This window comes from Zootoca vivipara, chromosome 1 (genome assembly GCF_963506605.1).
Source record: "Zootoca vivipara chromosome 1, rZooViv1.1, whole genome shotgun sequence".
Lineage (NCBI taxonomy): Eukaryota > Metazoa > Chordata > Lepidosauria > Squamata > Lacertidae > Zootoca > Zootoca vivipara.
The window spans coordinates 19,207,397-19,222,808 of NC_083276.1; positions in this window are offsets into that span (position 1 = coordinate 19,207,397).

Here is a 15,412-nt window from a genome sequence, read left to right on the forward strand (position 1 = left end):
ATCAGGCACTCCCATTTCTTTAAGAACTTGCCATAGTTTGCTGTGGTCGACACAGTCAAAGGCTTTTGCATAGTCAATGAAGCCGAAGTAGACGTTTTTCTGGAACTCTCTAGCTTTCTCCATAATCCAGCGCATGTTTGCTATTTGGTCTCTGGTTCCTCTGCCCTTTCGAAATCCAGCTTGCACTTCTGGGAGTTCTCGGTCCACATACTGCCTAAGCCTGCCTTGTAGAATTTTGAGCATAACCTTGCTAGCGTGTGAAATGAGCGCAATTGTGCGGTAGTTGGAGCATTCTTTGGCACTGCCCTTCTTTGGAATTGGGATGTAGACTGATCTTCTCCAATCCTCTGGCCATTGCTGAGTTTTCCAAACTTGCTGGCATATTGGGTGTAGCACCTTAACAGCATCATCTTTTAAAATTTTAAATAGTTCAGCTGGAATATCATCACTTCCACTGGCCTTGTTATTAGCAGTGCTTTCTAAGGCCCATTTGACTTCACTCTCCAAGATGTCTGGCTCAAGGTCAGCAACCACACTACCTGGGGTGTACGAGACCTCCATATCTTTCTGGTATAATTCCTCTGTGTATTCTTGCCACCTCTTCTTGATGTCTTCTGCTTCTGTTAGGTCCTTACCACTTTTGTCCTTGATTATGGTAATCTTTGTACGAAATGTTCCTTTCATATCTCCAATTTTCTTGAACAGATCTCTGGTTTTCCCCATTCTATTGTTTTCCTCTATTTCTATGCTATACACAACCGTGTATAGCATAACACTAAAACTAGAAAAAAGCAGTTCAGTGCAGAATATTTTACTGCAACTGAGTCAACATGGAAAAGAAATGAAAAATACCCCCCAAAAATGCAGAACACTTATCATCTGAGTTAAGCAGCTGTGTTTAAATTACACTTACTGTTCGATACCTAATTATTTCATGATGCTGCGGATCAAGGAAGTACCACATACCTCTGCATATACTAAACACAGCCAGAGTTTGCTGACCTAAGTTACACTCCTAATAGGCAATTTCTGCAGTGTTTCAGTGCACTATCCATACTGCTTCCCTTGGCTGAACCTACTTCTGCTCCAGCAATGCTCCCTCAGGGGTGATCTGGAACAGTGAATGGTCATTAAAGGCTGCATGTGGATAGCAGAGCCATAATTTGATTGCAGAAATTCTGCAACCTATTTGCGCGCAGAGAAATTGTGCTGGGGATAGGGGCTTTTTGCCAGACTTCTCCAGAGAGAGGAGGAATTCTCCAACAGCTTCTCAGTTCATCATACAAAGCTTCTTCCTTTCCCCCCCCTAAGTTGGTGGGTTTCCTAATGTTGGTGCAGAAGCAGCGGCTGTGCTGGCAGCCTGGTCATCATTTAAAAATCTCCACTGTGTCTTGGATCTCTCCCAGTTCCAAGGCAACTGTTACCAAAAGGGGGGGAAAGAAGTGGAGAATATTCTGCGGGGGGGGGGGGGAATCTGCAAAGTGGTCTTTTTTTCCCAAGCGAGGGGTTGGGGAGAGAAATCTCAGACTCAGAAAAACACCTTCCGGGAAATTTAAGATAAGCTTTCGTGGATTAGGTGCCAGAACTGGGAATGGCTTCCCAGAATTTTGTGAGCTGATGAGGGTGAAATTAGACTATGGTGCAAATAAATAAATAAATAAAGTGCATTAGGATCGCCTTAAAAAAAAAAAGTTCAAAGCAGCTGAACCTGAATAAGAACAAGATGCTAGGGAAAGAACAGTTAACACTTCTCCCTGTGCTGTTTTCCTGATCTAAATCACCCCTTTCATGAGGGAGAGAATAGGACCAGTATGGTATCTCTCTTTGTTGTAATAGGGATACTGACAGCTTTTAAGGGCATTCTGAAAAGTGACTCCCCCTATTCTCTAGCACGATATCCCCACATATCCCCATTTCCCTCACTTATAAAACTGTTTTTAACTTCTTTCATTGCTATTGTTTTTTAAAGAGTAGGTGATCTTCATCATATATTTCCAATCTCATCTAATAGCAGCCATAGAACATTTCTTCATGGGATCAAATGTGCTTGAGTAAAGTCTGCCTTGTGTCCCTCAACTTGCCTGCATGGGCAATAAGGATAAACGCAGGGCCTTAGTCCCCTGTCCCATCAAAGGAAAGATGGCAAAACAAAGGGGTTCCCCTCCCTTTGATTACACAACTACCTTGGCGGGGAATAAAGTTAGCCATTCCTTTCACAAGCATTCCAAGAGGTTCATTGGTGTGAGCATGCTTTTTGATGCAGCCTACTCTGATAGTGGCTCTCCTCTCTCCATAATGCACCTACCTATGAGATCCCAAAGGAAGTAGAGGCATTGCACCATCAGCAACATGGGGCTGCATCAGCAGTGTGAGCCTCACGCAACCCAATGCGATCCGCCAGCAAAGTGAACATTGCAGAGGACACTGGGGCAGAGCCTTCAGACCATGTGATGGCACAAGTGGCTTCTGCCTGCAGATTGTCTTGCCAGAGTGGTGCATGCTCTAGTTATCTCCCGCTTGGACTACTGCAATGTGCTCTACATGGGGCTACCTTTGAAGGTGACCCGGAAACTACAACTAATCCAGAATGCGGCAGCGAGACTGGTGACTGGGAGCGGCCGCCGAGACCACATAACACCGGTCTTGAAAGATCTACATTGGCTCCCAGTACGTTTCCGAGCACAGTTCAAAGTGTTGGTGCTGACCTTTAAAGCCCTAAACGGCCTCGGTCCAGTATACCTAAAGGAGCGTCTCCACCCCCATAATTCTGCCCGGACACTGAGGTCCAGCTCTGAGGGCCTTCTTGCGGTTCCCTCATTGTGAGAAGCCAAGTTGCAGGGAACCAGGCGGAGGGCCTTCTCGGTGGTGGCACCCACCCTGTGGAATGCCCTCCCATCAGATGTCAAAAAGAAAAACAGCTACCAGATTTTAAGAAGACATCTGAAGGCAGCCCTGTTTAGGGAGGCTTTTAATGTTTAAGAAATTAGTGTATTTTAATGTTTCTGTTGGAAGCCGCCCAGAGTGGCTGGGGAAACCCAGCCAGATGGGCGGGGTATAAATATATTATTATTATTATTATTATTATTATTATTATTATTATTATTATTCTGAGCTAAGAGGTGTGTCTCAGCATTCCCTGCTATGTTGCCAAGGTTCCTGCTGTGCATATTTCATCTCTCATGCTTCAGGCAAAACACCCACAAACACCCCTGAAGCAATGCAGAAACTAAGAGGGTGCCTGAGCATCCTTTGCAACATTGCTGAAGTTGCCTCTCAGATTTTCTGCAGCGGCCTCTCATAGGCAACAAAACGTCTCACCCCATCAGTCAAATGCAAAAACATAATAAATGTTGCAATCTTCAGCCACTGTCTCTCTTCCCTTTCTTATGCACTCTTGTTTTGAGTACGGGGCTCCTCTGTGTTCTCTCTCCTCTCCTAATAGCAGCCCACACCACATACTGAGAGTTGTACATGGGGGGGAGGGGGGCTGTGTGTAGGAAAGGGTCTGAATCGGGCCAATAGCATTGGACCAAATTATATTATTCTCATTCCCATTGCTTCTTTTCTAAGCAGATTTTTTGTTTTAAATCTTATGAAGGAGACGTGTCAGTCTGCAGAAGTAATAAGGATGAATTTGCAGAATTTCCATTCCAAACATCATATAAGAATCAGATTATCTCTGAATATGATGCAGTGATGTATTTGCACATCCTCTGTTTGTTGTCGAAGCTCATTGGGGAAATGATCATCTTCCTGTACAACCATGTAATAAGACAGGACATGCAATGTGCGAATTCACTGAATCTCAAGAGTGATCATCTGCCTGAAATCCTTTTAACCCTAAGCAGATATGTACTTCAAAAAAAGAGAGAAAACTCTCCAGTAAGTTACCCAAATTAACAGTTGTAACAGCTGCATAAATATACACACATTATTATTATTATTATTATTATTATTATTATTATTATTATTATTATTGCAAATGCCCCAAAAGCATGGCAGAGAGAGAGAGAGAAACAGAGAGAGAGAGAGAATTGTATCAGGTTACTGGAGGAGAAAACAGCTATCCTCTCAATTAGTCTTATTAAAGTTTAGTTAAGCTCCCCATTATTGGCTTAAAATCATGAACAGGAAAATAACTTCTCTTCAAGTTTCTATGCATTGAAAATTGTAGAAAATTGGGGATATTTTCTTTCATTGGATTAGTTTCTGGGAAAGTGTACACACACACACACACACACACACACACACACTTCAAATAATGCAACTGAAAAAAAATCAAAACATGTTGCAAGGCTGAGACTTTAATACTAATGCTCTGGCTGTCAGTTTTGTGCTCTGTTCCATTTCACTGTGCTGAATAATATTATTCAGGCTTCCAAAGTTTATTGAAATGATTTTGTTGAGTACTAGATGTAAAGGAATGGGAAATGGAATTTAGGGAATCGCTTTGAAAAATTCTGTTAAGGAATCTGTGCTCATGAAGAGCATGAAAGGAGATAATCTTTCTGAAGCACTGTTCTGTGCAACTGTTTTCCTCTTCAACGAACTTTCTTGACTGGTTTTTTTTTTCTTTTTGAAATATCTTACTTTGATGAAAGATATTGGGAAATTCGCAGAATAGTGATCCTAAGGTTGCAGTCCAAAACACACTCACTATGATGCTGAGCACAATGGGACTTAGCATGCCTAGGATTCGGGCATACTTTTTTGAAAGTAAGTAGCAGCATTACTGCTAGGATTTACTTCTAGGTAAATGTGACTAGAATCAAACATGTGAGGTCACGGTCAGGAAACTTCCATGGGACTAAACATGCTCCACCAACTGGTTTGTGGAATAGTTTACTCAGAATCCCAGCTGATGACTATTAGGAAATAAACCATGCCAAAGCAATCACGTTCCTACAGCACATCCAGATTGCTGCTTTCAAAATTGAGAAATACGATATGACATGATGCTACTCTTGTTTGCTTGCCTATATCCCTATATTCCCCAGTTAATCAGCTACTAAGTTCATATTAAATTCTCCCTATTTTAACATCTCACTTCCTTTCCTCTGCTGATCATGAGGTGGCTTTTTCACGTGAGCCCTCCGTGAGATGGGGTGCTAAATGGCTTATGCGGTGCAGAAACGATAACAGCTCTGCCTGCTGTTAATTAAGCATACAGCTATTCATATATTTTAGTTATAATTTCTCTCTGTCAGCATGTTTGTGTGCAGATCGCATAACTAAAATGCAAACCAGTATTCGAATTAATTACTTTCCACAATCAACTACACTTTCTCCTTTGTTGTATCGCTATAAAATTAATAATTTTGCTCAACTCTGCTTCTGACTTATTTTCCTAAAAGGCTACCCTAAAGATTCATCTTACACCTTTAAGATTCATATTGAAAATCATGAAAGTGCAACTAAAAACTGAGGTTGCTGTTGGTGTGTGTGTGTGTGTGTGTGTGTGTGTGTGCGCGCGCAAAAGTAATTTTCAATTTTTCTTAACAAAAGAACCAGTGATCACCTGTCATTGCAAATAGCATTCTCTATTAAGGCATTATTAGCACATCCCTCACTCATGCAGTTGTTCTGTAACTGATCCAAGTTGAATAGCCCAGATTATCCATAAACCCATTAAGAGCCTTCATGTTGATCCAGAGACTACATTCATCTTATCAGCATTTAAAATGCCACCAAAGAGAAACCTAGCTAGTGGAGGGTGGGGGTGGGGGGGTGGAATCCTGGTGGAACAAGAACTTGATGGTTGCAAAAAGCAAAGATTGAGAAAACGAACTGGAAGGATGTGCTCCAGCAATCACACAGCCTGTTCCCATGCATGTTTATTTGGAAGTAAGTCCCACTGACTTCACTGGGGCTTACCCCCCCACATCACTGTGCAATAAGGATCCAGTCAAAATTTGCCGGGATACCTGTAAGTACAGGACCTCCTATTAAGATAAGGTCCCACCTTTGTAACTGTTACATTTTTGCTGGGTAGCTGTGCCAAGTTCTCAGAATGGAAACGGCTAAAATGTATTAATGAAAACTGTACAACTCGGGCATGAATAATCTGTCTTGCAAGTATTGCCAAGATAGCACTGTGCAGCTAAAAACTAGCTCCACGCAATTTCCTCCGAAACAACAACTGCCCCCCACTCAAACCCCCATTCAGTTTGTTTTCTTTTTTAAAAAAAAAGAAAGAAAGAAGGGTCTTAAGACTCACATATTCCACTTGGAAGAGATGTTAAAAGTTTAAGCCATCATCTTTTGCAGTGCTGCTCATCCTGTCCAGAGAATCAGCCCTTCAAATTTATCTTATGGGGAAAGGAAATTATGACATTCTCTCCAGCTCTTATCCTCCTTGGTAAGTGACAGCTCCTTACGAACGTCGGCAGCTTTGCTGAAGTCTTATTGTAATCCATCCGAGCTTCCCAAGATTGCTCAGGAGATTGAGTCTGAAATATACATCATCTTTAGTTTCGCAAGCTGCTCAGTGCTTTCCCCCTGCCGTGTGCCTTCCCCTCCTGGATGCCTGGATATCTCAAACTGGATGTAGCACAGGCTTGGCTATTTATACAGCGTTCTGCACTGCCTGCTTGGAACACAGAAGGAGGAGAGCAAATGAAACCGAACTCTTCAGAGATGAAAAATGCTCTCACATGCCCGAGCATTTCCCATATCAAATGGTATTCATTTTTTTCAAAGTGGAAGGCAGCCCCTGGGTTCAAATAAACCCAAGCAAGCACACAGATACACACACACACACACACACACACACACACACACACACACACACATGGTTTGGTTGGTTGGAGAAGCAATACGGAATGATACAGAGAAACAAGTACAGTAGCAGCTTAGTGAGCATCAGGAAGGGAAGGGCATCTAGTGATTGCTTTGAATTTAATAGTCCTCAAGGGGAGTTTGTTTGTTTGTTTGTTTGTTGTTGTTTTTAAAAAGAGACCTCTACAAATATAGCGAAACCTGTCTCATGGAGTGAAAATCTGTTGGCTCAGCCAAGTTCTTCTGGCAAAGTTATACAGCGTGTGTATATTTACTTTTGCTAATTTGCTCGGAGTTACAGCCATGGTTCAACAACAATGGGATTAACTAACCAGATGTATCTTTTCTCCATCCTCGAGAAAGATGAAGAAGAACAGGATATGGAAAAAAATATTGCCCTGGTCCTGATTTGCTGAAGTCAATAAGACCAGACCAATTACCAAAGGCAGAATCACCTTTATTCTGTGATAATACGGGTCAGACGAAAGGCCAAGATGCCCTGACATGATTCCGAGCACAGTTCAAAGTGTTGGTGCTGACCTTTAAAGGCCTAAATGGCCTTGGTCCAGTATACCTGAAGGAGCGTCTTCATCCCCATCATTCTGCCCGGACACTGAGGTCCAGTACCAAGGGCCTTTTGGTGGTTCCCTCACTGTGAGAAACTAAGTTGCAGGGAACCAGGCAGAGGGAGGGCCTTCTCGGTGGTGGCGCCTGCCCTGTAGAATGCCCTCCCATCAGATGTCAAAGAGGAAAACAGCTACCAGATTTTTAGAAGACATCTGAAGGCAGCCCTGTTTAGGGAGGCTTTTAATGTTTAATAGATTATTTTATTTCATTTTTCTGTTGGGAGTCGCCCAGAGTGGCTGGGAAAACCCAGCCAGATGGGAGGGGTATTATTATTATTATTATTATTATTATTATTATTATTATTATTATTCCTGGTAACATTTTGATAGCCAAGTCTTCTATCTAGCAGTTGCATCTTCAACACTGGGAAGAGATTACATTTTGCACTGTGCCTGAGGGCAGTGGGCTAGCATAGAGGGTAAAGGACAGGGGAGCACAGCCCTGTCTTCCGAAAGAAGGAAAATGCTCAGGGACCTCAGGAAGAACAACTGAGGGGCTCTTACTGCTGCCTTCTCACTTCCCCCAACAAAGGAGCCAACTCCTAGGGGTCAAATTCCCTTTGCCTCCCTCCCCAATAAAATATTTGAAGCCCCCCCCCCCCAAGTTGATGGACATTGCCATTCAAATGGTGTTGTGTCCAATGCATCATGTGATCGATTATGCAGGGCGGGACTTGCCTGCCCCCCAATATTTTATTCAAGTTGGCACCCCTGTCCCCCAAGATCTGCCACCTGAGGCAGCCACCTCACTCTGCCTAATGGTAGGACTGGCCCTCTGACCTCTTGCTACTGCCGCTTCATCACATCAAGAAAGCAACTGGAATCCCATTCCAGCATTTTTAATTTGCCAGTGGAGAGCTACATGCAAGTGTGGTTCATCTGATCTCCACTGTGCAGGAAGAAACGAGGACCGGTGTGGTCTGAGGGCTGGACAGGTCGGATTCATACCATACATGCACATCACTATAAATTTAAAGCCAATGTGAAACTCAACTTTCCTTAAGGAATCTTGTGAAATCTATATTCTAGTAGAGAACCCTACCCTCTTTCCAGAACTACAGTTCCCAAGATCCCTTGCCCAGATGCTATGACAACTGAAATGGCTGCAGTGCATTTAAATTTATAGGGTGGGCATCAAAATAGGTAACAACACATAGCTGAAGAGGCTCTTTCTTAGGGTGCATTCCTGTGTTGTTCAGGTGTGTAATGGCTAACATGAGGTGCAAGGAATGACCCAGGAGTATGGATATTTTTTCTCTAAAGGCATCTCCATTAGGTACATCAGGCAGAAGTCATGTGACTATACAGCCTCAGCTGGCTGTAGACTGATAGACTGGAGAAGACCAGAAGAAGCTAAAGTCCCCCATATATGTGGACTAGGAGCACTGAATCACCAGTTCAGAACCATCTGTTAGCTTGAACATGAACCTTGGGAATGTTCTTACCTTCTGAAGCACTTCCTGAGCTGGATCCCAGCCAACATAAAAACCGTGTTTCAAAAAGGAAAGCTGTTTATTCTGTGCACAATCAACATCTGTTTGCAAGTGCTTGTAAATACACTTTGGGACATTAAATGCCCAGGCACATGCATAGGTGAGATAAGTGTGATGTATCTGTAGTGTGAGATCACTGCCAATATAGCAAAGAGGCAATGCCAGTGTGTGAGAGGATGTGAAGGAGAGATTCCGTTCATACCTTTTTCGGTCACGTATGTTCCAGTGCTGGGCTGGAGAGAAGGAGAAGGGGGGAAAGAAAGAGAAAAGGGAAAAGGTATTCGCTTTCATAACTGTATACATAAAAAATGCTTCCTGGATCAGGCAAGATTCATCTAGTCAAGTATTGTGTTTCCAGCAGTGGACAGCCAGGTGTCCCTTGAAAGAGCATAAGTAGGGTATGAAAGTAATAGCTGAATTTCGGTCTTAAGCATCTCTGGACATGAATGCAATCTTTCTATAAATGCTACAGGGGATGAGAATTTGTATAATAATTTTTATTAATTTTCATTTATAACAATCCAGTAAAAGCCACATTAATACAATACCAAATTATAATACAATGATAAAAGCTCATTAAGGTAAAGGTAAAGGGACCCCTGACCATTAGGTCCAGTCATGACCGACTCTGGGGTTGCGCGCTCATCTCGCATTATTGGCCGAGGGAGCCGGCGTATAGCTTCCAGGTCATGTGGCCAGCATGACAAAGCCGCTTCTGGCAAACCAGAGCAGCGCACGGAAACGCCGTTTACCTTCCCACTGTAGCGGTTCCTATTTATCTACTTGCACTTTGATGTGCTTTCGAACTGCTAGGTTGGCAGGAGCTGGGACCAAGCAACGGGAGCTCACCCCGTCACAGGGATTCGAACCGCCAACCTTCTGATCAGCAAGCCCTAGGCTCAGTGGTTTAACCACAGCGCCACCTCAAACCATTTGAATGACTTCCCGTGCTCTGGATTTCAGGGGGGTGTCGTTCTTATTTCGGTCCTGCTCCGAAACTCTTAATTAATCCAAATGCAACAGTTCCAATCTTGATCCTTTATTTTAACAGTCACTGATATGACAACTATCATTCGTATTTAGAGATTCCAAATCCATTAATTTTGCAAGGGGTTTTTTTTATCCTGTGAGGGGGATGAGATTTGTTGCTTGTGTTTGTTCAGCATCCCCCTGCCCAACGTTTGAATCAACAGGAGAAGCTAAAGATGCTAATGTTTCAATTTATGATTTGCTTCAATTGTGGAACTTTATATTTAACACTATTTTGTTGTTGTTGTTGTTGCTGGCCATCCATAATTTCTTCTGAAAAACAAGTGGGAGATAAGTTTATAACAAAAGAAATAAAAGTATAAAATTAAAGTAGCCCTTAACAAACAATATGTGGCAGTACAATCCTATATGTGGCAACTCATATAAGCTCAGGAAATTGTGAGTCTACAGCTTTAGGCTGCAATCCTAAACACATTTTGAGAAACACTTCAAGGAAGCCACCATACTTCCATTTCAGCTGAAATGAAATAGTGGGAACTGCCTGAAAGCACTTCTCAAAAGCACTGTTTGCAGCAGCTGTCCCCTCTTCTTCATTTAAAGGAGAAGCAGGCAGCTGCTGCAAGCAGCACTTTTGCAAAGCCTTTGAGACATCCTTGCACTGCACACTCCCAATTTAGGCTGAAACAAGCACAGGGCCTGTTTCATATCCTTGCAACTATCCCCATACTCTCCTATTAAACCTCCAAGACTAGGAGTTTGAAAGGGGAGGCTGAGACTTGCAAAGGTGCTGATTTGACAGGTAAATGGCCTCACTCACCTGTCATATTTTACCCTCTAGGCAAAATAAGGATTTAGCCTGTGGAGTCACAAAGCTTCCTCACCCCTCCTGCAGAGGAATAACTGACCCAAGGAATTGTATCATTGATATCACAGGCATTATCCAATAGGGTCCTGTGACAGTCACACACTCACCTCACAGGCAAGATTTCAGAAGCAATATCTGTGCTAGTGAAGGGGTTGGGGAATTGCATATAACATTTATAATATTTTTGGAGGTGTACATTCATTTTGTAAAATGGATGGAAAACAAAGCAAATTAGACCCATTTGTTTCATTTGTCTTAGTTATGGGAACAGATGGGAAAGCAAATGAATGAATGGAAATTCATTTTTTATTCATTTTATCCCCTCCCTGCCCCCCCCAAAAAACCTATTGGAATGAAAACAGCCTGGAGCAGCCTGAACAAGTCACAGAAAGGTGACGGGGATTGGAAACGGATACATTTGCTTATTTAAGAAATTAATACCACACTTTCCAAGAAAGCTTCTCCACAAAGTGGCATACAACAATATTGAAAAGCACAAGACTAATACAATATACAAGAATAACGTATTCATTCCATGAACAAGATAAGGATAAATCCAACAGCCAACAATAAAACAATAAGCTGTGTACAATTCTGGTCACTCCACCTCAAAATCGGATATTATAGAGTGGAAGCAGGTTTGGAAAAGGGCAAGCAAAATGATCAAGCAGGTGGAGTGAGTTTGGGACATTTTAGTGAAAAGGTGGCCAGAGGAAAGTATCTTAAGTAATGATAGAAGTTTATAAAATTATGCATGGCATTGAGAAAGTGGACAGAGAAAAGCTTTTCTCCATCTGTCATAATACAAGAACTCATAGATGTCCAAGGAAGCTGAAGGTTGGAAGATTCAGGACAGAGAAAATAACTTCCTCCCACAGAGCATGATTGAACTATGGCTCTTGCTCCCTCGGGATGCAGCAATGACCACCAACCAAGATGGCTTTGAAAGGCAATTAGACAAATTCATGGAAGAGAGGGCTGTCAATGGCTACAAGCCATAATGTCTACTGCATAGTTGGAGGCAGTAACGCTTCTGAATACCCATTGCAGGAAACCACTGGAGAAGACAGCACTCTTGTGCTCGAATCCTGCTCGAGGGTTCCCCACAGGCATCTGGCTGGCCATTGTAACAACAGGATGCTGGGCTAGATGGGCCCCTGGCCTGATTCAGCAGTCTGCTTATGTTCTTCTTAAGTTCCAGCTTGTTCGACCTCATCCACCTCTAAACAGCTGAGGAGTTCCATAGCCTCCCCAGGGAGAAATTCCAACAGCTGTCGGAAAGTGAGGAAACAAGGACTCTGGTGAGGTCTCCCAACCATTCTATTAATGCTAGGCAAGGTAAGAAGGAAAGGGTGGCGGGAGTTGTGGTTGCAAGTGGTTGGACCTCACTGCTTTCCTGATTATGTAATTAGAAGCATATTGGGATCAGATTTGGACTTGGAATACTGAAGAGAAAAGAAAGATACTTGCTATTCTATATTTATGTATTGGACCAGTGCCGGCTCCTTTTTTTTTTTACTGGACCAAGAACTGTAGAAAGCCCAGTTCTCTAAAACTTATTATGGAAAGCAACACACTGAATTGTTGAGATAAGGAATTGTTGAGACGAGGGATGGTGGTGGAATGTGCAAACAGGTTGCATATCAAACTGACCCATAGTCCGCTTGTCTCCTTGCAAAGCAGTCTTGCTTGGAACAATTTTCTGTGGATTTTCCCTATCCTGGTTGTTAGGTTTTTGTTTTGTTTTTAAACAGAATTTGTCAAATACGCCGACATTTGTTCTGATACAATTTAGTCAGCTACCATCACCAATGTTTATCTTAACTGCCTGCTAACATGGTACTTTCGAAATGTGCATTCACTTCAACTTCTGCTCATTGGTTATGTGTTGAGGTGATTATATTAGCCATTAACCACAACTAACATGCCTTGAACAATGTGAGCTGGGTTTGGGGGGGGGGCTGGTGGGTCGCTCATATCCTTGACAATATACGCTGTTAATATGCTAGCTAGCTGACAGTAAAAAAAATGACCAAAAAAACAATAACTTTGGGGGGGGGTTCCCATCACCTCCTCATCCTCACTTAAGCAGACAGCAACCCTCAAGCAAGATGCATACTTGAGTGGGCAATTACTGGCTCATTGAGTTTTCAGCCAGCTCTGAAATCGTCATAACAAACGTAAGGAATAACATTATATTCAACAAGCTAAAGGGCTGTATCAGGAACAGGTAAAAATAGAGAAGGAATAACTGAAGAGAAACATTGAAAAGTGAGTCCACTTAATTGTAATCTGAACCAGTACCTAGAATCAGATTTCATCCTTAGTTGGGGCCTACAGGAAAAGGTAAAAGTAAAAGACACCTGGACAGTTAAGTCCAGTCGAATTTAACTATGAGATACAGCACTCATCTCCACTTTCAGGCCAAGGCAGCCGGCGTTTGTCTACAGACAGTTTTTGCAGGTCATGTGGCCAGCATGACTAAACCACTTCTGGCGTGATGGAACACCATGACAGAAGCCAGAGCACACAGAAATGCTGTTTACCTTCCTGCCAGAGTGGTACCTATTTATCTACTTGCACTTTGACGCTTTCAAACTGCTAGGTTGGCAGGAGCTGGGACCGAGCAACGGGAGCTCACCCCGTCGCGGGGATTCGAACCGCTGACCTTCTGATCGGCAAGCCCTAGGCGCCACCCGTGTCCCAAGCAAATTGTATTTGATATGAATTTCCATAATCATCACAACTACAACAAATAAAGGCTTGACATATCTTGCTTTGCATGCCATGAGTCTATCTCCTATATTAGTTTAACCTTTTAAGTTGAATTACTGAAATAAATGAACTTTTCGACGATATTCTATTTTTTTGAGTTTCACCTATAATAAAAACCATATCCAAATAATTACCTATGTAAAAACAGTTAAAACAATTGAAAATATGTATGTAACAGCAACTGCATATATAGTAGAAAACTATTTCAAAATTCAGATCCTAATGGGGATATTTTTAAAAAATCTTCACTTAGAAAGCTTGTTGAAAGCAGAAAGTCTACAACAAATGATGAAGGAAAGCCAACAGAGGTGGCAGTTCTCTGGTGTGTAACAAGAGAGAGGTTCAAAGGGCACTGCCGGGCTAAAGGCCCAATTTCAACATTGTGTGCAGCAGACCTCCTGATAAGATGGCATCTTAAGTTTGTTTTCTCCTGCGAAACACAGTGATCAGCTTGGTATATAAGGGATGAGACCTTTTAGATATTGTCACGGTGCCTGGAGAAGGCTACTTCAGAGTAACGACTCTACACAGCTCTGCATTTTATGGTTTTATTGGTGCTGAGTATTTACAGTGCTAATGGCAGTGCTATTTACAAAGACCCATCTGTTTAGCTTGAATCAGAACCTCCCAGTGGCTTTTGGCGCGTTTTGCGCCAACATAATAACTTGGGGAGACCCATCCTCTTCCCCCGACGCCTTTTGCGAAGTTCCAGAGTTGGGGGGACTGGCCTGCCCCCCTTCCTTTCCCCTTCCTGTCCCACCTGGGACGATGGCTCTCTTTCCCTGCCAGAGCCTTGGAACCCACTTCCTGTTTCCCCACTTGAGCTGGAGCTTTCCTTCTTTTCAGCCTCGCTCGGGTCTGTGCTGGAACTCAGGAGGGGAGGGGCTTCGCGATATCCCTTGCCCCTCACAGATATGTCTAAACATATCTAACAAAGGCGCCAGCTTGTGAAGGCGATTGGGGTGGGGGCAACATCACACACACGACATCAGAACGTTGGGAGGAACATGGCGGCCGCACAGCTTCAATGGCCGGCAGCTCCTCCTCCACCTTCTTTTGTCGCTGTGCAGCCTTATCAGCTACTAAGGGTCCTTTAAGTTGCCCCAGGCAGGACAAAGATAGTCAAAACGACACCGGGGTTGAGTTCCAGAGAAAGAATTTAATTTCTTATTAATAAGAGACTCAAGGTGGTTAGTTCCACGACAAGAGTAAAGAAACACAAATTGCAAAGCTCTCTTATACCCTTCTTTAGGGCTCCTTCCCCCCTCCCTGTAAATGTGCACACGCAAGGGGTTCACGCACGCAAGGGGGTCACGCACGCAAGGGGGTCACGCATGCAAGGGGGTCACTAGTACACGTCCTGTGCGTAAACACATGCTGGCTCAACAAAGCCTTTAGCCTTCAGTTTACGCATCAAGCTAGCACTTCCAGTAGCCTTGAGTAAGACTACGCAGCTGATAAGTCCTTCTGTGTTCCAGACAGGGCCAGCTCATCTGGCCTTGATAGCTTAGCTGGGCATCCTGTTTTGTTTACATTACCCTTTGGCACAGAGAGAGAGGCAAAGGGAAAAAAAGCATTTTAAGCAAGTCATCCCAGGGATAGGGGGGGTGGGGGCTAAGCCATACACTCACAATTATACAATGCAAGCAATGCAAACTATAGGATCAGATCTAGCTCAATAACACAATTGGCAAATCTCTCCTCCACAGCTGCCACCAGTGAAAGGTGGTTTTGGCCCTCCTTCCCCTATGCAGCTGGAGGAGAAGGAAGAGGAGGAGCTGGTCACTGGGGCCATGCTGAGAAAAGTCATCAGGAAACAAAGTTGACCACAAATCTCCCAGTCACAGACTCCAAAAAGACTTCTGGTTTTTGTGCTTGAATACTCC